This window comes from Ranitomeya variabilis, chromosome 1 (assembly GCF_051348905.1).
Source record: "Ranitomeya variabilis isolate aRanVar5 chromosome 1, aRanVar5.hap1, whole genome shotgun sequence".
Classification (NCBI taxonomy): Eukaryota; Metazoa; Chordata; class Amphibia; order Anura; family Dendrobatidae; genus Ranitomeya; species Ranitomeya variabilis.
In genome coordinates this window covers 566,941,115-566,965,881 of record NC_135232.1, presented here as the reverse complement: position 1 = coordinate 566,965,881, position 24,767 = coordinate 566,941,115, and the positions used below count along the sequence as shown (strand labels likewise).

At 41.4% G+C, this 24,767-nt stretch overlaps 1 protein-coding gene across 43 annotated transcripts in view; it reads right to left on the bottom strand.

Annotated features, from left to right (window-relative positions):
* GPHN (gephyrin) overlaps positions 1 to 24,767 on the bottom strand; it is a 593,334-nt gene that overhangs the window by 165,610 nt on the left and 402,957 nt on the right. The window lies entirely within an intron of this gene.

The window sequence follows — 24,767 nt, the reverse complement described above, 5'->3', positions numbered from 1 at the left end:
ATTGGCTGCAGCGATTACGTCATGTAGACACTTGACATCACCACTGAACTCAGCGGTTCTGCTAATGTAGAAGGGAAGAGTTGCTAAGCTCAGCGATTGGCTTCACCGGTGATGTGAGCTGTTCACATGACTTGATCGTTGCAGCCTAAATACTGGGACTGGTGCAACGGTGGAGAGTACTTGATCTGTTATGTTAGATGCATAAAAGCTTTTGGGAGTCAAGAACAAGAAAGCCAACAAACACCCTCCTGGGGTCCAGTGCTGCCTTTCCATCACTTCTCCCGTATCGCTCAACTGTGCACATCACCACTGCAGTCAATCCCTGAGCTCAGAAGCTCTACTGATGTAGACGGCACGAGTTACATGTAGACGACACGAGTCACAAATTACTGAGACTGGAGCAGCAGCGGAGAAGGGGCGCTGGATTCAGGGAGGGCGAGTACTTGCTCTGTTGTATAAGACGGGGGATGTATACTTTTTACATTCATGTTATAAAAGAAATAATTTGTGTAAAAGATTGCAACCTGGGAGGTCGCACAGATCCACCCACTGTTATCTTTGGAGCAAATAGTGCTCAGCTTTCCCCATCATCCAATTACAACTGCCAACAATCAACGAAGGAAGCTGCAGGCTACTTCCACTAATAGGCCAGTTACCAGGAAACTAACAGTGAGAGTATGGTACATACACCTCCGATTCCAATGCATGGAATTTATGCATATACCCCTGATACAGTCACTGCAAACTCCATGATAACCCAAGACCGCTCGCTGCCACCACCAGTCGTGGTTTATACAGGCTGACTGGAGGCCTGGTTCTGGTAGCGTATGGCTTTGAGGTGCGGGTTACAGAACTATAAAATGTTATATTTAATACAAAACGATAGGCATTGTTTATAAAAAACATACAAAATATTTTACAAAGGGATCAAAACAATGCAGCATATACAACTATGTAAAATATAACAGGATTAACAAAATAACTTACTACATCGATCACAGAGATGATTCAGTTTACCGAAGGAGAGCACTTTGATTGGAGAACGGGATTCATGCATACACATGTGTATCTCTCCACAGGAACACAGATCATAATTTGCCTTAACTGTTTATCACGCACTGTTACACGCACAACCCCCGTGGTGACCTCACATGGGCCGGGTTGTGGGATATTTTGTCAGCCCTTCAGGACTTTATGAAATTCCCAACTTATGCAACATCTTCACTCCTGATGATCAAAGAAGTTCGATATCCCCGCCATATCTTTTATCGAGATTTTACAGTTACCCAGAAATCTGCCCATCTGCCCACTATTGATTTGTGACTTATAGGCAGGGGGTACCGTTATGAAAAAAATATGCATCTTGTTCCCTGATTCATCCTGAAGCTGAAAAATGTATATCCCATCATTATCGGACCTATGCAAGCCCCAACATTTATAATTTTCTTTCAGGGAGCGCAAGTCTGTGGGGAACAATAGTTTCTTCCACTTCTCTGTCTACAGTCATGGCCAGAAGTTTTGAGAATGACACCAAAATTATATTTTCACATGATCTGCTGCCCTCTGGTTTTTATTAGTGTTTGTCTGATGTTTATATCACATACAGAAATATAATTGCAATCATATTATGAGTACCAATAGGTTATATTGACAGTTAGAATGAGTTAATGCAGCAAGTCAATATTTGCAGTGTTTACCCTTCTTCTTCAAGACCTCTGCAATTCTCCCTGGCATGCTCTCAATCAAATTCTGGACCAAATCCTGACTGATAGCAGTCCATTCTTGCATAATCAATGCTTGCATTTTGCCTGAATTTGTTGGTTTTTGTTTGTCCACCCGTCTCTTGACGATTGACCACAAGTTCTCAATGGGATTAAGATCTGGGGAGTTTCCAGGCCATGGACCCAAAATCTATATGTTTTGTTCCATGAGCCATTTAGTTATCACCTTTGCTTTATGGCAAGGTGCTCCATCATGCTGGAAAAGGCATTGTTGGGCGCCAAACTGCTCTTGGATGGTTGGGAGAAGTTGCTCTTGGTGGACATTCTGGTACCATTCTTTATTCATGGCTGTGTTTTTAGGCAAGACTGTGAGTGAGCCGATTCTCTTGGCTGAGAAGCAACCCCACACATGAATGGTTTCAGGATGCTTTACAGTTGGCATGAGACAAGACTGGTGGTAGCGCTCACCTCTTCTTCTCCGAATAAGCTGTTTTCCAGATGTCCCAAACAATCGAAAAGGGGATTCATCAGAGAAAATGACTTTGCCCCAGTCCTCAGCAGTCCACTCCCTGTACCTTTTGCAGAATATCAGTCGGTCCTTGATGTTTTTTCTGGAGAGAAGTGGCTTCTTTGCTGCCCTCCTTGAAAACAGGCCTTGCTCAAAGTGTCTCCGCCTCACAGTGCGTGCAGAAGCACTCACACCAGCCTGCTGCCATTCCTGAGCAAGCTCGGCACTGCTGATAGTCCGATCCCGCAGCTGAAACAGTTTTAAGATACGGTCCTGGCGCTTGCTGGTCTTTCTTGGGCGCCCTGGAGCCTTTTTGACAACAATGGAAGCTCTCTCCTTGAAGTTCTTGATGATGCGATAGATTGTTGACTGAGGTGCAATCTTTGTAGCTGCGATACTCTTCCCTGTTAGGCCATTTTTGTGCAGTGCAATGATGGCTGCACGTGTTTCTTTAGAGATAACCATGGTTAACTGAAGAGAAACAATGATACCAAGCACCAGCCTCCTTTTAAAGTGTCCAGTGATGTCATTCTTACTTAATCATGACTGATTGATCGCCAGCCCTGTCCTCAACAACATCCACACCTGTGTTAATGGATCAATCACTAAAATGATGTTAGCTGCTCCTTTTAAGGCAGGACTGCAATGATGTTGAAATGTGTTTTGGGGGTTAAAGTTCATTTTCTGGGCAAATATTGACTTTGCAAGTACAGTAATTGCTGTTAAGCTGATCATTCTGACATTCAGGAGTGTATGCATATTGCCATTAGAAAAAATGAAGCAGTAGACTTTGGAAAAATGAATATTTGTTTCATTCTCAAAATTTTTGGCCATGACTGTATGTATAAACACAAGTACCCTTGTTATCCAACCCTTTGAAAAGACCTTTCCTGCATTAATTACTTGTCCAATCTGTAAACCTTTGTCTACACACAATAGACATCCTCCTTAGCACTGCCGTGGTGTTTTACTTTGAAAAGGAGCTGCCTGCATGTTAATTAAGATGGTCACTATCCAGCTATACCTTACTTACTGCCTCTTTATGCTGATTCTACCAGTCTAATTCCAGGAGACAAACTGTCAGCTAGTTTTGCTACTGCAATCACATGTGAGAGGAGAAGGAGGGACGTGTGGTGAATGTCCCCCTCACTAGGGTCTTCACAAATTTTAATATTTTTTATGACAATATGTAAAATATTTGTTTTGATTAAAACCTTCAAGAGAAAAGATTTGTTTTGATTAAAACCTTCAAGAGAGCTACATCAGAACAGTAACATAGTAACATAGTAACATAGTTAGTAAGGCCGAAAAAAGACATTTGTCCATCCAGTTCAGCCTATATTCCTATATTCCATCATAATAAATCCCCAGATCTACATCCTTCTACAGAACCTAATAATTGTATGATACAATATTGTTCTGCTCCAGGAAGACATCCAGGCCTCTCTTGAACCCCTCGACTGAGTTCGCCATCACCACCTCCTCAGGCAAGCAATTCCAGATTCTCACTGCCCTAACAGTAAAGAATCCTCTTCTATGTTGGTGGAAAAACCCTCTCTCCTCCAGACGCAGAGAATGCCCCCTTGTGCCCGTCACCTTCCTTGGTATAAACAGATCCTCAGCGAGATATTTGTATTGTCCCCTTATATACTTATACATGGTTATTAGATCGCCCCTCAGTCGTCTTTTTTCTAGACTAAATAATCCTAATTTCGCTAATCTATCTGGGTATTGTAGTTCTCCCATCCCCTTTATTAACTTTGTTGCCTTCCTTTGTACTCTCTCTAGTTCTATTATATCCTTCCTGAGCACCGGTGCCCAAAACTGGACACAGTACTCCATGTGCGGTCTAACTAGGGATTTGTACAGAGGCAGTATAATGCTCTCATCATGTGTATCCAGACCTCTTTTAATGCACCCCATGATCCTGTTTGCCTTGGCAGCTGCTGCCTGGCACTGGCTGCTCCAGGTAAGTTTATCATTAACTAGGATCCCCAAGTCCTTCTCCCTGTCAGATTTACCCAGTGGTTTCCCATTCAGTGTGTAATGGTGATATTGATTCCTTCTTCCCATGTGTATAACCTTACATTCATCATTGTTAAACCTCATCTGCCACCTTTCAGCCCAAGTTTCCAACTTATCCAGATCCATCTGTAGCAGAATACTATCTTCTCTTGTATTAACTGCTTTACATAGTTTTGTATCATCTGCAAATATCAATATTTTACTGTGTAAACCTTCTACCAGATCATTAATGAATATGTTGAAGAGAACAGGTCCCAATACCGACCCCTGCGGTACCCCACTGGTCACAGCGACCCAGTTAGAGACTATACCATTTATAACCACCCTCTGCTTTCTATCACTAAGCCAGTTACTAACCCATTTACACACATTTTCCCCCAGACCAAGCATTCTCATTTTGTGTACCAACCTCTTGTGCGGCACGGTATCAAACGCTTTGGAAAAATCGAGATATACCACGTCCAATGACTCACCGTGGTCTAGCCTATAGCTTACCTCTTCATAAAAACTGATTAGATTGGTTTGACATGAGCGATTTCTCATAAACCCATGCTGATATGGAGTTAAACAGTTATTCTCATTGAGATAATCCAGAATAACATCCTTCAGAAACCCTTCAAATATTTTACCAACAGTAGAGGTTAGACTTACTGGCCTATAATTTCCAGGTTCACTTTTAGAGCCCTTTTTGAATATTGGCACCACATTTGCTATGCGCCAGTCCTGCGGAACAGACCCCGTCGCTATAGAGTCCCTAAAAATAAGAAATAATGGTTTATCTATTACATTACTTAGTTCTCTTAGTACTCGTGGGTGTATGCCATCCGGACCCGGAGATTTATCTATTTTAATCTTATTTAGCCGGTTTCGCACCTCTTCTTGGGTTAGATTGGTGACCCTTAATATAGGGTTTTCATTGTTTCTTGGGATTTCACCTAGCATTTCATTTTCCACCGTGAATACCGTGGAGAAGAAGGTGTTTAATATGTTAGCCTTTTCCTCATCATCTACAACCATTCTTTCCTCACTATTTTTTAAGGGGCCTACATTTTCAGTTTTTATTCTTTGACTATTGATATAGTTGAAGAACAGTTTGGGATTAGTTTTACTCTCCTTAGCAATGTGCTTCTCTGTTTCCTTTTTGGCAGCTTTAATTAGTTTTTTAGATAAAGTATTTTTCTCCCTATAGTTTTTTAGAGCTTCAATGGTGCCATCCTGCTTTAGTAGTGCAAATGCTTTCTTTTTACTGTTAATTGCCTGTCTTACTTCTTTGTTTAGCCACATTGGGTTTTTCCTATTTCTAGTCCTTTTATTCCCACAAGGTATAAACCGCTTACAGTGCCTATTTAGGATGTTCTTTAACATTTTCCATTTATTATCTGTATTCTTATTTCTGAGGATATTGTCCCAGTCTACCAGATTAAGGGCATCTCTAAGCTGGTCAAACTTTGCCTTCCTAAAGTTCAGTGTTTTTGTGACTCCCTGACAAGTCCCCCTAGTGAAAGACAGGTGAAACTGTACAATATTGTGGTCGCTATTTCCTAGATGCCCGACCACCTGCAGATTTGTTATTCTGTCAGGTCTATTAGATAGTATTAGGTCTAAAAGTGCTGCTCCTCTGGTTGGATTCTGCACCAATTGTGAAAGATAATTTTTCTTGGTTATTAGCAGAAACCTGTTGCCTTTATGGGTTTCACAGGTTTCTGTTTCCCAGTTAATATCCGGGTAGTTAAAGTCCCCCATAACCAGGACCTCATTATGGGTTGCAGCTTCATCTATCTGCTTTAGAAGTAGACTTTCCATGATTTCTGTTATATTTGGGGGTTTGTAACAGACCCCAATGAGAATTTTGTTACCATTTTTCCCTCCATGAATTTCGACCCATATGGACTCGACATCCTCATTCCCTTCGCTAATATCCTCCCTTAAAGTGGACTTTAGACAAGACTTTACATAGAGACAAACCCCTCCTCCTCTCCGATTTTTACGATCCTTTCTAAACAGACTGTAACCCTGCAAGTTAACTGCCCAGTCATAGCTTTCATCTAACCATGTCTCGGTTATTCCCACTATGTCAAAGTTACCTGTAGATATTTCTGCTTCTAGTTCTTCCATCTTGTTTGTCAGGCTTCTGGCATTTGCGAGCATGCAGTTTAGAGGATTTTGTTTTGTTCCAATCTCCTCGCTATGGATTGTTTTAGAAATGTTCTTACCTCCCTTCTGAGTATGTTTTCCTGGGTCTTCTTTGTTCGAGTCTAATGTTTTTCTTCCCGTCCCCTCTTCTTCTAGTTTAACGCCCTCCTGATGAGTGTAGCGAGTCTTCTGGCGAATGTGTGTTTCCCAGGTTTGTTGAGGTGTAGTCCATCTCTGGCGAGGAGTCCATCATACAAGTAATTCACACCGTGGTCCAGGAATCCGAATCCTTGTTGTCTGCACCATCGTCTTAGCCAGTTGTTCGCATCAAGGATCCTGTTCCATCTCCTGGTGCCATGCCCGTCTACTGGAAGGATAGAAGAAAAAACTACCTGTGCATCCAGTTCCTTTACTTTCTTCCCCAACTCTTCAAAGTCCTTGCAGATTGTCGGTAGGTCCTTCCTTGCGGTGTCATTGGTGCCAACATGTATCAGAAGAAATGGGTGGACGTCCTTGGAGCTGAAGAGCTTTGGTATCCTATCAGTCATATCCTTGATCATCACACCTGGAAGGCAGCATACTTCTCTTGCGGTTATGTCCGGTCTGCAGATGACTGCTTCTGTGCCTCTCAGTAGTGAGTCTCCCACCACCACCACTCTTCGTTGCTTCTTGGCTGTACTTTTTGCTGTCACTTGTTGCTGCGTACCCTTTTCTTTTTTGCTTGCTGGTAGTGCTTCATCCTTAGGTGTGCCATCTTCAACCTCTACAAAGATTTGATATCGGTTCTTCAGTTGTGTGGTTGGTGATTTCTCCATGGTCTTCTTGCTTCTTTTGGTCACATGCTTCCACTCATCTGCTTTTGGAGGTTCTCTGACACTTTTTTCACCTTCTGTGACCAGTAGAGATGCTTCTGTTCTGTCTAGGAAGTCTAGGAAGTAGTAATGGCATTTTCCTCTAAGAAATGCGGGGTTTTGCATGGAAATGCAGATCTGCCAGGCCCAGGTAAAGTGTACACTCGTAGGATATAAAATCTATATATTGAGCTATAATTTACACATGCTGAGCTCTACTAAATTTGAGAGTATAGTAAAGACCATCATGGAACGGTCACATGCAACACAGCAATACATTTTTAATTGACGTACAACCACTCCACATATAAACTGGCTTTCTCATCACACGTACTTATGTGGATCTGGAGTTTATACCATCTGCAAAGACGACTGTCTTCTTTGCCTGAATGGAGGCTCTTTGTGACTATTTAGAAAACATCTAAAAAGGGAACCTGGCACTATGAAAATGCAGTCTGCTCTACAGGCACCATGTTATAGAGCAGGAAATGAGTAGATTGATGTATAATCATTGAGAAATATTCAGTATTAATAATTCATACGTGTATTAATAATTTAAACCACTGCACTTTCTCGGATTTTAGGTCCAGTGGGCGGTCTTGTCAGTAGTACCACCTACTGGATCAAAAAAAAAAACAGAGAAAGAAGAGGGTTAAAAGATTAAAACACAGGTTTTTCTGAATATATTATCACAAAATTATATATCAATCTACTCAAATCTGTCTGCTCTATAACATGGTGCCTGTGGAGTTTACAGAATTTTCATAGAGACAGGTTCCCTTTAAAGAGAACCTGTAATTTGTCATAAAGGTTTAATTTTTTGACCTGGTGCAAATGCCACTCTTCTCCTAAAACTGACATTGTCTTTCTTTTGTTCTTGTTCCTTTCCTTTGCCGAGATATAGAATCCTGTTCCCTGTATACAAATCTATTTTTTTCAGACAAGTAGGTAGGTGTTGCCCTCAACTCTTCTCTGGGTGTTTTCTTGATGACTAAACCCAGTTGGAAATGAAGGATAAAAACATATAAAAAGAAGAGGGGACCATATCTCAAGAATGGAGAGGCACAGGAACAAAAGAAAGACAATGCTGGACTCAGGAGAATACAGCATTTACATCAGAGCAAAAAAATATATACACATATGGATTCCTTCCTTTGAATCTATGTCTTGTGCGACATACGACTGTCAATAACAGTTTTACCCAGTGTAAGATGGCCGCCGGACAAGTCCTTGAGGGGAGATGTGTGTCATCGCGGCTATTAGCTGTGGTGATATGAGCTCGGAAGTATTCTCCAGCGCATATAGAGCTCAGAGAGTTATTTGGGCCATTCCAGGGCCAGGTTTTACAAGCAGTCATAAGAGATGGGTGGGAATGACCGCTCATATGTCCCCACCCCAGGGGCGTGGTTTGGCTAATGAAATGGAGGCCAAATGTCTCATTCAGTGTCTGTGGCTGGAGGTGAGGAGACCTTCAGTGTGTGTGCTAAAGACACTAACCTCAGTGGGTGAACCCGCAGTATTATAGTATATGGACCGTTTAGTTTATCTGCTTGCTTTTCACTTTGTGCCGGAAAAGACTGTTTATTTGTTTTGACGATCCAGTGCGATTTATACAGTTTTAATAAACTTGCCTGGACATTTCAGCAATACTGCTTACGGTGCCTACCTGAACTGCAGCCGAGGGAGTAGTACAGACTCCTACACCAAGTTATTCCTTTAATGCTTATGTAATGATTCCACCCCTCAGTGCTGAACTTTCACACTAGTCCATCGGTACGGGCCGTCACAAACCGTCAGCCCGACGGACAGTGTGTTAATGTAGCACAACGGGGGCAGCGGATGCAGTTTTACAACGCACCTGCTGCCCCATTGTGAGTTCCGGGGAGGAGGGGGCGGAGTTTAGGCCGCGCATGCGCGGTTGAAAATGGTGGACATGACGCATAAAAAAAACATTACATGGAACTTTTTTTGTGCCGACGGATGTGACGTGTGGCAATCCATCGCAATGCGTCGCTAATGCAAGTCTATGGAGAAAAAACGCATCCTGTGGGCAACTTTGCAGGATGCGTTTTTTCTCCAAAATGACGCATTGCGACGGACAGCAAACAATGCCAGTGTGAAAGTAGCCTCAGTTGTCCAGTATGGTGCAGGGGCGTGCTGACCTGTCTGTGCAGTGATTGACAACTCAGTTGTCCAGTATGGTGCAGGGGCGTACTGAACTGTTTGTGCAGTAGTTGACAGCTCAGTTACCCAGTCTGGTGTACGGGCTTACGGAGCTGTCTGTGCAGTAATTGACAGATCATTTGTCTACTCTGGTGCAGGGGCGTGCTGAAGTGTCTGTGCAGTGATTGACAGCTTAGCTGTCCAGTTTGGTGCAGGAGCATGCTGAACGGTCTGTGTTTGTATTGACAGCTCAGCCATCTAATGTGAGACTAAAAGGTGCTGCCAGTTCCCTTGATTGTTCAGTTTTTTAACTGAGCTGACAGTCCCAGATAGCTGTCACCCATAGCTACAGCTAAATGTGACTGGTTTACTCTGTGATTGGATTTTGCTTGTTTATGTATCGTTGCCTGACCTTGGACCTCGTTCTAACCAACTGTCTATTTAACCCCTTTGCTCTGATCCGCTATCTTTATAGTATATTGATCTTGGACTGTTACCTGACTGCAACTTTGTCTCTTCCCTCTGTTTATGATGTACCCTCCTGGCAATTGACCTCGGACTCTTCAGCTATCCAGACTCACGGCTTGTCCATGAAAAGTGACTCAGCATCACATTATGACTGACTGGTACATTTTTCTTTTTCGCTAGTATAAAGCCTGTTCACATGCTGTGACCAGGTGGTGAACTTGACGCTGATGATGAAAGATCTGGCTAAAGCATGCCAGAGTCTGGATTCATTGCCGTATCAGCTGCAGGATCCAATGATTAGTTTGATGAAAACTTCTGATAGCCCTCCATTTCCGGCAGTGGCTGTGACGTCAGTACCCTCTAACATTCAGTTGGTTTCTACTGACCCTGTAATGGCCCTTCCTGATAAATTTTTGGGAGAAGAAAACCAGTTTAGGGTTTTCAAAGAGAGCTGTAGGTTATTTTATTACCCTGAGTCCCCGGTCGTCAGTGGATGAGTTCCAGCGGGTGGGAATAATCATGTCCGTACGGCGAAGTGGTTTTCAGACCTGGGAATTTTCCTTGCCCCACAAGCCCCAGAACAGTCTTCTGTAGATGCCTTTTTTGACACTTTAGGTCTGATCTGTGATGAATCCAACATGATCCAGATCGCTGAGGCACAGATCAGATCATAAACTTGGCACAGAGACGAAGCACCGCTGAAGACTACTGCACTGAGTTTTGGCAGTGGTCCCTGAAGTTCTGTGGAATGATGCAGCTCTTAGGTGCCAGTTCCACAAAGGTATTTCTGAGACTCTTAAAGACACTCTGGTTCTTCATGACGCTCTAGTACTTCATGTTGCACCTTGTTCTCTGGCAGAGGACATGACCCAGGCTGTTTGAATGGACCGCAGAATTCGTCTTAGATGTGATGAACAGTTGACTGCCCATTATACTTCCCTGGAGCAGGTCCATTTACCAGAGGTGGAGCCATTTGAGGTCAGAGTTGCCAGGTGTTGTGGAGAGAAAACATAGACAAAATCTTTAACTCTTGTCTGTGCTGTGGTCTCACTGGACATTTTGTCAAGAATTGCCCAACTCGTCCTCAGGCAAGCAAACCATCGGGAGAATGTCTGAGTCTGGGTGATGGCTGAGAAGGTCACCCAGACTCTAGGGTACCTTTTTCTTCCCCTCATAAAAGTACTGATGAATACAGTGTTATACTTCAAGGACCAGGTGTTATCAGCCTTGGCATTCATTGACTCTGGGTCTGATAACTTGATTCGGGACTGGTACTACAGATAAGATTAAGGACAGTTAGTTTGGAAAGACCCATTCAAATATTCACCATTGACAAGACACCGTTAGACCGGATTCTGGTCAAAAGGATAACGGTGGATTTCACGCTCCAAGTGAATTCATCTCTTGTTTTGGATAATTTACTTGCTGGGTTGGTACTGGGGCTTCCATGGTTGCAGATTCACAATCCTGTTACTGATTGGTGTTAGAAGGAAATTGTTAAATAAAGCCCCAATTGTTACAAGAAATGTCTAAGGTCTGTACAATTATGCTGTGCAAGTCTGAAGGTACTGCAGTGGTACCTGAAGGACTTCGGATATACTACCTCCCCATCATCCTTATAATTGTGCTATTAATCTTGTCTAGTGTTGAGCGATACCGTCCGATACTTGAAAGTATCGGTATCGGAAAGTATCGGCCGATACCGGCAAAGTATCGGATCTAATCCGATACCGATACCCGATACCAATACAAGTCAATGGGACTCATGTATCGGACGGTATTCCTGATGGTTCCCAGGGTCTGAAGGAGAGGAAACTCTCCTTCAGGCCCTGGGAACCATATTAATGTGTAAAATAAAGAATTAAAATAAAAAATATTGCTATACTCACCTCTCCGACGCAGCCTGCACCTTACCGAGGGAACCGGCAGCGTTGTTTGCTTAAAATTTGCGCTTTAACTTCCTTACGCGAAGTCCCGGCTTGTGATTGGTCGCGCGCCGCCCATGTGGCCGGGACGCAACCAATCACAGCAAGCCGTGACGTAATTTCAGGTCCTTCAGGATTTTAAAATTACGTTCCGGCGTTGTGATTGGTTGCGTCGCGGTCACATGGGCGACGCGACCAATCACAAGCCGTGACGTCACGGGAGGCTGGACACGCGCGCAGATTTTGCAACATTTTCTTGGATTCACCAACTATTATAGGAAATTTATCAAGGGTTTTTCTCAGGTTGCTAAACCTCTTACATGTAAGGGGGCGAATCTCAAGGTTTGAGAAATTATGATGTTGGGAATCATAAGTTACTTGCTGTTAAATTGACCTTTGAGGAATGGAAGCATTTTTTGGAGGTTATGGTTCATCAAGTTATTGTGGTCACTGATCACAAGAATTTAGCTTAGATTGAATTAGCTAAATGATTAACCTCCAGACGGGCCAGATGGTCCTTGTTTTTCTCTAGGTTTAATTTCTCTATCACATTCAGGCAGGGTTGTAAGAATGTGAAAGCTGACGCTTTATCACGCATTCTCAATTCAATTTCTCCTCCAGAACCTCTGTCCTCAATTCTTCCTCAGAGTATTGTGGTTGCTATGGTAACCTCAGAGTTGGAAGAGGAGATATGTAGAGTCCTGTCATTGGCTCCTTTCTCCTACTCCAGGATCCAATTTATTTGTAACTGTGTACCTAAGATTGAGTCTGTTACAAGAGTTTTGTGGTCGTCCAGGCATATTGATATTAAAGATCTTGTATCTGCTTTGTCTAGCTGGCCGGCCGGAGAATTGTCTCTATTGCCAATTCCAGAAAGACCATGGACTCACCTAGATTTCTCCATAGATTTCATCTGAGATTTGCTTCTGTCTAGTGGGAAAACTGATATTTGGGTGGTGGTTGATCGATTCAGCAAAGCAGCTGCTTTTGTTCCTTCGTCAGGATATCAAATGCAGAGACACTCTCCAAGTCGTTTGTTTTTAATATTGTAAGGTTACATGGGATCCCACTTAACATTGTGACTGAAAGGGTAGTGAAATTTGTCTGTAAGTTTTGGAAAGCTTTTTGTTGTAAATTCAGGATTGACTTGTCATTTTCCTTTGCCTACCACCCTGAAACCAATGGTCAGACTGAGAGGACAAATCAATCTTTGGAAAGAATTTTTATGTCTTTTGTAGCAGCTCAGCAGGACAACTGGTCTTCATTCTTACCTCTTGCTGAGTTCGCCTATAACAGTAGGCTAAATCAATCTACGGGAACCTCACCGTTTTTTATGTAATTATGGTTTTAATCCTAATTTTGGTGAGTTTTCCAGGATTAGCTCTGAATGTCCTGGGGTGGAAGTAATTGTGCAGAGACTTGGGGATGTCTGGAGGGAGGATTAAAAGAATAATGGGACCACTCAGATTCACTAAAAATGGAAGGCCGATAGATGTTTCGTAGGTTCTGTTTTTAAGGTTGGAGATAGGATTTGGATGTCATCTAGAAACATCAAAGTTAAGGTACCATCGGCGAAGTTGGGTTCAAAGTTCATCGGTCCCTATGAAATTCCGGAAGTGGTCAATCCAGTGGTCTTTAGGTTGAAGCTTCCTCCATCTCTCCGCATCCCTAACTGCTTCCATAAATCCCTGTTAAAGGAGTTTGTCCCCTCAGTCGTGTTGTCCTTGTCCCCGCTTCCTCCAATTGCTGAAGTTCCCTTCAGTATCTCATCCACTGGAGGGGATACGAACCTCAGGAGAGATCCTGGGTCCCAGCTTGAGATATGGAGGATGGGTGGTTAGTCAGAGCCTTCCATCTGAAGTTTCCTGGGAAAGCTGTTGGTCTGGTGGCATCACCAAGAAGATGGGGTACTGCAACGATTCCACCCCTCAGTGCTGAGGAGTCTGTAGTGTGATTGACAGCTCAGTTGTCCAGTCTAGTACAGGGGCATGTTGAGCTATCTGTGTTTATATTGACAGCTTGGCCGTCTAATCTGAGACTGGGAGGTGCTGAGCTCTTGTCAGGTGCTCCTGGTTGCCTTGATTGTTCAGCTATTTAACTGACCTGGCAGTCCCAGATAGCTGTCAGCCGTAGGTTCTACTAAGTGTGGTTGGTTTACTCTTGGTTTAGTCTTATTCTTTGCTTGTTTATGTATCGCTGCCTGACCTTGGACAACGTTCTGACCATCTGTCTTTTTAACATCTTTGCTCTGATCCACTATCCTCATGGTACTTTGACCTCGGACCGTAACCTGACTATGACTTTGTCCCTTCCCTCTGTTTATGATGTTCCCTCCTGGCTATTGACGATCCTGACAAACGGCCTGTCCATGAGAAGTGACTCAGGGTCACAGATTGAGCAATTCTTACAACAGGGCAGGGCCGGACACTTAAACAGAATCTGTTATAATGTTTAATGTAACTTAAAATACATGACGTGTACATCATAAAAATGAGCATACCTATTTGCCTTCAAAACAAATAGCAATGAAAAATCAGTTATAAAATAATTTATGCAAATGAATTACTCTTTGGGCCTCCCCTACGTCATTTGTATTGCATGTAGTGCATGTATTGCAAGTGAAATCTCACAAGTATTTCATCTGAGTTTAAATTGGCATACCAATTACTTTCTCATCCGTAGGCAAATGCTTAGAGGTATCTACTAAAAAGACAGACGCAGAAGACCAAATAAGATGACGTAATTCCTCCATAGTCCAGATATGAATATGGGGTTTTGTATTTATCTAATATTTATGGGAATATAGATTTCCAGGATAGTAGAGAAGGGATGGACGTGACACATTAACTCACATCACTGTAAGGTCACTAGAATCCCTGCAACTGAATAACTGTCTGATAGATGGTGTGAATAAGGTGATATTTCGTCCCTATGCAAGATAAAATCACAATTAAAAAAATGATGCCACTATTGAACGCTCGGGACCTTCAGAAGGGAAGATATCATGTAAGTTAGTGACTTCATAAAATCCTGAAGGGCTAAGAACATCCCACAAATCCACCCCAAATTAGGTCATCAAGGGGAGGTGTGCGAATGTAACTTAGTAGCTGATAAAAAGCCAACGCCAGTTATGATCATTCTTCAATGCCAGGAAGATACATAGCTGTGTAAAACTGATCCATGTTTTCACAAAGAGTTCTTCCCTCCATAAATGTGTGCCATTCCCGTGACAAAATTTAGCATGTTTTTTTCGTTATCCTTTTTTATTTTATGTAATTATAAATGTTGTTGTTTTGTCCCCTTTGTAAAATATATATATATATATATATATATATATATATATATATATATATATATATATATATATATATATATATATATTTTTTTTTTATAAACAACCTATCTTTGTGGATTAAATATAAAATTTCAAAGCTCTGATTCTCGTGCTCTGTAAACGGCACCCCTGAAGCCATACGATACATGTAATGAGTGTCCATTCGTCCTGTTTAATTGATTGGTGGTGGCAGCTAGTGGTCCTTTTGTTATTGTGGAGCAGGCAGTGACAGTACCGGGGTGTGTGTATGTATGTATATTTCATGTAGGCATAATAGAGGTGGGCTTTCAATTCTTAAAGGCAAGCCAGTGAACAATGGTAGCAGCAAGAGCATTGCATAGAGAGAAATGCAGGAAATGGAGTTCTTGGACCTATAATGCTGGTAGAATGCTAAAGAAAAGCAACCAGCCAGCATGCCAAGTTATAGAACATGAGAATCGGATTAGTTCCTGGAAAGAGTGTTAGATTCTTGGAACAAGCATTATATATAAAACAATAATATTAAAAAAGGCAGACTAGATTCACCTATGTTGTCTTTTTCTGCATTCAAGCTATGTCTATGTGTACAGCAAATCGATAAAAAAATGAAGATATAAATCGCTGTAGTAGAAAGAGAGAAGTGATGGCGGAAAGAGGCTGAAGATATACACCAGAAAAGTGACACAGATGAGTAAATGGGATCATCTGTTGTGGTGACTGGACAAATTACACAGTCCAATTCGCAAAAAAGCACAAAGCCCCAGGAAGAAGCGAATTAACGCAGTAATGAGTCATGAGACAGATAAGTCCAAGGAAACTGGGAACAACAGGAAACAGGAAAAAATACTTGAAAGTGGTTACAACTATGAATAACTGTAAAGTTAAATATTACATGGGGGCAAAACGATTTTGATGGTCAGCAGGCCAACCTTCCATGGGAATAGGAAGCATGTGCCATTTTGTAGCTTCGAGTGATGGAGTCCAAGTCTGGGAGGAGTAAACGTTTTGGAATGTAGGAGCTGAGATTGTTGCAGCTGTTAGGTTTCCCGGACACACTGAAAGGACTGACAACCTTTTCAAGGACTGGTTCCTTCAACAGTGTGTGCCAAGTCACAGGATTGCCAGAGGACAGCAAAACTATCTTTGGCAAGACACATTTTTCAGCTTCGGGAATTAGTTCACAGCAAGATGTTTGTAACGTATATTTATGCAAATATGACATCTTTAGTGCTACCAATGGATCAAAACTTCATTACAAATTTCACTGGTACAGAGAAACATTTTTTCCTCATGCAATCTAACCGAGGTGCAAGTGACTTTCTAACCTTATTTAGTATTAAAACATTAAAAAAAAATATTATTGGGAACATGACAAAGAATGCAAGGTGTTGACTCTTAATTCCTCAGATATAAATCTGATCGATCATCTCTAGGATGTGCTAGAAAAGCACGTCCGATCCATGGAGGCCAACTCAGACTTACAGGAAGTTTGAGCGAATACCTTGGTGCCAGATACTACTTGACTCCTTGAGAAGTCTTGTAGAGTACATGCCTCCACCGATCATCCTGCGAAATCTCACAGCATATGACAGATCTCATGAGACTACTACTAGAACAAAAACATTTATGAGGGGTGTGACCAAGCTGGGTGGACACAGGCAGGACTTGCGTAGCTAATAAAATCTGCTATTTGCTACTCTGAACCCCCGAAATTTATGTTTGTACACCTATATTCATACAGAGTACATATAAGTACACTCCAGGAAGGCCCTGGAGATTGTTGGAAATCGCAGGCCTGAATATTTTTACAGTTTTCACCCTACGTACACTGAATTCCAGAACCTTCAAAGTTGGAATAAAGGCCAATAAAACATAGACTAATCCCAGCCTAAGCAAAACGGCTTTAACAAGAACAGCAATCAAATCATTAATATGTGAAAAAAAGGATGCCCAAAAAGAAATGTTTCTTTACACTGTGTTCCAAATTATTATGCACAAAGAGTTTAGGAGTGATATAAGTTTAGAATTTTTTTGTTTGTCATTTAAACTCATTGATGGTGATGTGTGTCAGGGCTCTTTATATCACTGAAAGCAATTGCAGATACCTGTGCAAAATAGTTTGGCAGGTGTGTCCAAATAAAGGCAAGACTACTTAAGAAGGCCGTTCCACATTATTAAGCAGCCTACATTTTTAGCCAAAATGGGAAAGAAAAAGGATGTGTCGGCTGCTGAGAAGCAACAAATTGTGGAGTATTTAGGTCAAGGCATGACTACAATCAACATTGCCAAGACACTTCATCGTGATCATCGCACAATCAAGAAGTATGTAGCTGATTCCCAGCACACACGTGTGCTTACTGATAAGGAAAAATTGAGGACTCTTTCCAACAGGCAATTGCGTAAGGTTAAAAGAGCAGCTGCAAAAATGCCTTGTCATAGCAGCAGACAAGTTTTTGAAGCTGCTGGTGCCTCCAATGTCCCCAGAACAACAAGATGCAGGGTCCTTCAGAGGTGCATAAGCCATCTTGTCGACCACCTCTATCCACTGCACACAAGCAGAAACAGCTCCAGTTAGCCAAACGATACATGAAGACTGACTTCCAAACTGTTTTGTTCACCGATGAGTGCCGTGCAACGCTCGATGGTCCAGATGGATGGAGTGGAGGATGGCTGGTTGATGGACACCCCATGAAAACACGGCTAAGGCGCCAACAAGGAGGAGGTGGAGTAATGTTTTGGGCTGGAATCATGGGGAGAGAGATTGCCGGCCCCTTTATGATCCCTGAAGGGGTAAAGATGAACTCCATAATCTATGTGGAGTTTCTAAAACAACACTTCCTGCCATGGTTCAAGAGGAAGAACCATGCTTTCCGCAGCAAAATCATTTTCATGCATGATAATGCAACGTCTCATGCTGCAAAAAACACATCTGCATCTCTGGCTGCTATGGGCATAAAAGAGGACAAACTTATGGTGTGGCCACCATCTTCTCCTGACCTCAACCCCATCGAGAACCTCTGGAGCATCATCAAAAGGAGTGTCTATGATGGCGGGAGGCAGTTCACATCTAAGCAACAGCTCTGGGTGGGTATTCTGTCCACATGCAAAACAATTGAAGCAGAAACCATTCAAAAACTGACAAATTCAATGGACGAGAGAGTTCAGAAGCTTCTTTCGAACAAGGGGTTCTATGTGCAAATGTAACATCACCTAGAATAAAGTTTTCACTTGAAAACTGTTTGATTTCATTTTGTAATAAGCTGATAATGCTTACAACTTCACAATTGACCATTTTTTTTTCAAAATAAAATAAAAAAGGTTGAAAACACTGCTGTGCATAATAATTTGGAACATGCATTTTGAGTGTTTGTTTTTTTAAAAAGATACTGTTTTCATAGGCAGTTTATTCCAAAACATTGCAATTATACTAGAATAGTAGATGACTGGAAAATAACAATGACTGCAATTCAGATAGGTAATTTAGAGAAAATAGGAGGAAATATTATTTGCATAATAATTTGGAACACAGTGTAATTGGATTGAGGGCAAAGATTAGTTCACTCTCAGAAAACATCATAAGCTCCTGACTATACCAAACCACAGTCATTAAAAAAAAGGATAACAATATATATATATATATATATATATATATATATATATATATATACATACATACATACATATATATATATATATATATATATATATATATATATATACTAGATGGTGGCCCGATTCTAACGCATCGGGTATTCTAGAATATGTATGTATGTATATAGCAGCCGCATAGCATATAGCACAGGCCACATGGTATATAGGAGCCATGTAGTATATAGCAGACAAATATTACGTGGCCTGTGCTATATACTATGTGGCTGCTATATACATACATACATAAATATTGTAGAATACCCGCTGCGTTAATACAGGCCACGCAATATATAACAGTGGCCACGCAGTATATAACACAGCCCACATACTATACAGGTCCTTCTCAAAAAATTAGCATATAGTGTTAAATTTCATTATTTACCATAATGTAATGATTACAATTAAACTTTCATATATTATAGATTCATTATCCACCAACTGAAATTTGTCAGGTCTTTTATTGTTTTAATACTGATGATTTTGGCCTACAACTCCTGATAACCCAAAAAACCTGTCTCAATAAATTAGCATATCAAGAAAAGGTTCTCTAAATGACCTATTACCCTAATCTTCTGAATCAACTAATTAACTCTAAACACATGCAAAAGATACCTGAGGCTTTTAAAAACTCCCTGCCTGGTTCATTACTCAAAACCCCCATCATGGGTAAGACTAGCGACCTGACAGATGTCAAGAAGGCCATCATTGACACCCTCAAGCAAGAGGGTAAGACCCAGAAAGAATTTTCTCAACAAATAGGCTGTTCCCAGAGTGCTGTATCAAGGCACCTCAATGGTAAGTCTGTTGAAAGGAAACAATGTGACAGAAAACGATGTACAACGAGAAGAGGTGACCGGACCCTGAGGAAGATTGTGGAGAAGGACCGATTCCAGACCTTGGGGAACCTGAGGAAGCAGTGGACTGAGTCTGGTGTGGAAAGGCGTGTGCAGGAAATGGGCTACAGGTGCCGCATTCCCCAGGTAAAGCCACTTTTGAACCATAAACAGCGGCAGAAGCGCCTGACCTGGGCTACAGAGAAGCAGCACTGGACTGTTGCTAAGTGGTCCCAAGTACTTTTTTCTGATGAAAGCAAATTTTGCATGTCATTCGGAAATCAAGGTGCCAGAGTCTGGAGGAAGACTGGGGAGAAGGAAATGCCAAAATGCCTGAAGTCCAGTGTCAAGTACCCACAGTCAGTGATGGTGTGGGGTGCCATGTCAGCTGCTGGTGTTGGTCCACTGTGTTTCATCAAGGGCAGGGTCAATGCAGCTAGCTATCAGGAGATTTTGGAGCACTTCATGCTTCCATCGGCTGAAATGCTTTATGGAGATTAAGATTTCATTTTTCAGCACGACCTGGCACCTGCTCACAGTGCCAAAACCACTGGTAAATGGTTTACTGACCATGGTATTACTGTGCTCAATTGGCCAGCCAACTCTCCTGACCTGAACCCCATAGAGAATCTGTGGGATATTGTGAAGAGAAAGTTGAGAGACGCAAGACCCAACACTCTGGATGAGCTTAAGGCCGCTATTGAAGCATCCTGGGCCTCCATAACATCTCAGCAGTGTCACAGGCTGATTGCCTCCATGCCACGCCGCATTGAAGCAGTCATTTCTGCCAAAGGATTCCCGACAAAGTATTGAGTGCATAACTGAACATTATTATTTGATGTTTTTTTTGTTTGTTATTAAAAAACACTTTTATTTGATTGGACGGGTGAAATATGCTAATTTATTGAGACAGGTTTTTTGGGTTATCAGGAGTTGTAGGCCAAAATCATCAGTATTAAAACAATAAAAGACCTGACAAATTTCAGTTGGTGGATAATGAATCTATAATATATGAAAGTTTAATTGTAATCATTACATTATGGTAAATAATGAAATTTAACACTATATGCTAATTTTTTGAGAAGGACCTGTAACACAGCCCATGCAGTATATAGCAGCCACGCAGTATATAACACAGGCGACACAGTATATAACACAGGCGACATAGTATATAACACAGGCGACGTAGTATATAACACAGGCCACATAATATATAGCACAGCCCATGCAGTATATAGCAGCCACGCAGGATATATCACAGCCCCCGCAGTATATAACACTGGCCATGTAATATATAGCACAGCCCACGCAGTACATAGCAGCGACACAGTATATAGCACAGCCCCCACAGTATATAACACTGGCCACGTAATATATAGCACAGCCCACGCAGTACATAGCAGCCACACAGTATATAGCACAGCCCCCGCAGTATATAACACTGACCACGTAATATATAACACAGCCCATGCAGTATATAGCAGCCACGCAGTATATAACATAGCCACATTAGTATATAGCACAGAGATGTAGTATATAACAGAGCCCACGCAGTATGTAACACAGCCCACGCAGTATATAGCAATGTGGGCACTATATGCGTAGTTAAAAAAAGACTTAAAATAAAAAAATAAACATATACTCACCTTCCAAAGGCCCCTTGAAGTCCTGGCCCTGTGTGCGGTGCACGCGACAGATTCCAGGGTTGGTATGAGCGCAGGACCTGTGATGACGTCGCGGTCACATGACCGTGACGTCAGGGAAGGTCTTTCTCGCATAGCATCCTTGGTACCAGAACCTGCCGCTTGCACTGCCGAGGACAGCCGCGACATCGGAGGGTGAGAATAACCTTTTTTTTTTTTTTTTTTATTATTATTCTTATTTGTAACATTAGTTCTTTTTACTATTGATGCTGCATACGCAGCATCAATAGTAAAAATTTGGTCACACAGGGTTAATAGCTGCGTAACCGGAGTGCGTTACACTGCGCTCCGGTAACACTGGCATTAACCCTGTGTGAGGGCTGAGTGGAGGGGAGTATGGAGCGGGCACTGACTGCAGGGAGGAAAGAGCGGCCATTTTGCCGCCGGACTGTGCCTGTCGCTGATTAGTCGTGGCAATGGTCGTGGGCATTTTGCCACGACCAATCAGCGACTTGGATTCCATGACAGACAGAGGCCGCGACCAATGAATATCCGTGACAGACAGACAGAAGGACAGACGGAAGTGACCCATAGACAATTATATAGTAGATATATATATATATATATATATATATATATATATATATATATATATATTATATAAAACTAATAATAAAATGAATTTACCTACCATTCACAAAGCAGTAGAAGAAGGGAATGAAATTCCTACAGGGGTAAAATCTACTCTATAGAAATAACTGTGCAATGTATTCTCAATCTTCCATAGGGTAAGGGTGGAACGTATCTCCTCTACATTCATAATCAGTTGTGACAAATTTTGTGTGGGTGAATGCTTCGGCATTCACATAGAATCTCACTCATCAGTGAAGAAAAATTTGTTTATTGTGAAAGAAGCAGAAAAAAAAAATAAGAAAACTACCCAGGGGTGATATGTCTGACCCAAAACCAGGCTTCAGTTGGCTAGAGGGCAAGAAACATGATCATTTCTGGTCGGCAGCATACACATGTAAGGTGGGGTCATAATTAAGAGCCCTTCATTTTCTATGAATTATAAGCCAGCTATATTTGCAGCATATTCAGATTTTAATTTCTCCTGCCCTTTGCAGAAATTTTTTTTTTTTTTTTTGCGTTTCTTTCATTTTTTTAATTCCAGATCATGATATATTTCAGCAGGTTCTTATTTCTGGTCGGTGAAGAAAGAATTTAGGTAGCCTTGTGCATTTAGTTTCAGTACTGAGAATTTATTAGGTCCTTGCAATGTCAAAATTAAATTTGGGTCACTGAGCATAAAAAGTTTTTAACTTCTTAAAAAGTGTTAAACTATGTGAAAGGTTATAGTTACAGCCTGTATTATACTGCAAAGCTGCGTTCACATTTCTGAAAGCATCAGAGCTGCAATTTCCAGTATTTCTCGCTGGATTACTTTCTGCAAAAGGTTGCTCGGATGAATTCACAGCTTACGAAAACTAATAAGTAGAGTTGAGCAAATTTTTCAAAATTCGGTTCCGATTCCGATTGGCGCCAAATATTGTATTTGCAATATTCGCCAAACGTCATTGGAGTCAATGGAAGTAGAAATGAATTAATATCTTTGGATTCGATCGTCAAACATAAATTCGGCACAAAAAGGGTACAAATATGGCAAATTCAGACTGATGCCGAACATATTCACTCAACTCTACTCATGAGTCCATGTGTGATCAATCTCTACCACTTTCTCTGGCTGGCATCTGCACCTTGTACTGAGCAGTGTGAGATCTCAGCAGGGAGTAGGAACACTGAGGAGCTGTCAATCAGATAGGTGAGTGGAGAATTGCCAGAGAGAAGGGATATCGAAGATCTCAATTTGGTGAAGCAGGCAGATATTGAACAGTAGAAGAGAGACTGAACAGCCTGTCAATCATTCTAAAAGGGATGAGATTAAGGGACCAAGAGGATCTTGTTTATTTTTATGACTTATTTCTTCACTTAATTAGAACATTATACAAAAAGTTGCACATTAAATACTGACTCACAGGAAAAATATATAGTACCCTTCCGAAGTTTGCACAACTAGAGTACAGAGATCACATACAGATGGATAAAAAAGCAAATATACAGAGAATACATATGTGATCTGTATTACTCACAAAGAATTTGCTACATCATAGACACGCACACTAAGAGAAGAAGCTCCTTAACTTGGGGGGAACAAGGTTACTGCAACAACAGCACAAGTTTAAAGGGTTCAAAAGATATAGGTGGTGAACCCTAATAGTAAGAAAACAAAGAAAAGAAGATGCCACTCACAAATGGTGTTTATCTTCTTTATTAACAATGATAAAAAGAAAGTGTCAAAAATACCCTAGATGAAGAGTTGACAAGATGCGAAACAGCCACTACTTTAGACTCATCCTGCTACTGCATTATTGACCCACGGTTTTGGCTTATCGTTCATCAGAAAGATAAATCCTGTCTGCAAGTCTTCTTTTTTTGGTTCTCAGTTGTGGTATTTTGGATTATGTGAAAAGATTTAGGACTCTGCACCACTGCTACTGGCTTATATTTCCCGAGTACCATATATAGTTGTGAATAGACTATATTATCAAAGCATGCTAAGAATAGCGATCTAAGGGTTGTTTACCCCCAAGGATTTGGGAAGGACCACCTGCCCAACTACTTTGGTTTCTAAGAGATTCATTAAGACACACTTGGGCTAAATACTAATAGGAATTTTGTCCAAAAGCACAATCAAGCAAACCTTAATGTACAGAATTCATGGTGCCCAAAAGCGAGATCAGATAAATTCCAAAACACTGCACATTGGTTTCGAATAATAAACAGGTTTTCCTCTACCTTAAAAGTTGTTGTCATTGGGTTGGGTAAGGAAAAAATGATGTGGCGAGTATAGGATTTATTCTTCTACTGGCCTGGGCCCATTCGAAGTTTGAGTCGACCCCAAAAGCAACAATGCCTTTGGGCTTCCCGCAGCCACATCATGAAACTTCTACTAAAGTTCATTTCACTGGTCACTAAATTCAAGTTGGAGTGGACTATACCGAAGGATGTGAAGAATTTCGGCCTAGAGGTTGGCATTTAAACGTTCTACAAATGGCAACAGCAAATAATCCCTCCATTTTTTTTTCATTTCTGTGGTTAAATAATGGAAACTAATGAAGATTACATCCATAGGTGAACAGGTTATGCAATGTCACAAAAAAATGAAGCTCTTTAAAAATGTTTACCACACCATGAGCATCAATGAACTTTTCCATGTACAAAGGTTTTCCAGAAATAATAAGTTTAGAGGCAAAAGAGAACCCATGTTCATGAACCAAGACTGTGTGTTACCCTCTGTAGAAACCGTACAGGAGAGTGTTTCTGATTGTGGAGATGACTTAGACGGCAGGCAATGCTTCATGGAAGGAAACTATGCAAATTAGCTTTCCTCTAAAAGGAAACAAGATATTGTCTCGTATGGAGCTGACTCCAATAGATGGCACTAGAGAGCCATCTCGCTTTCTACTTTAGGA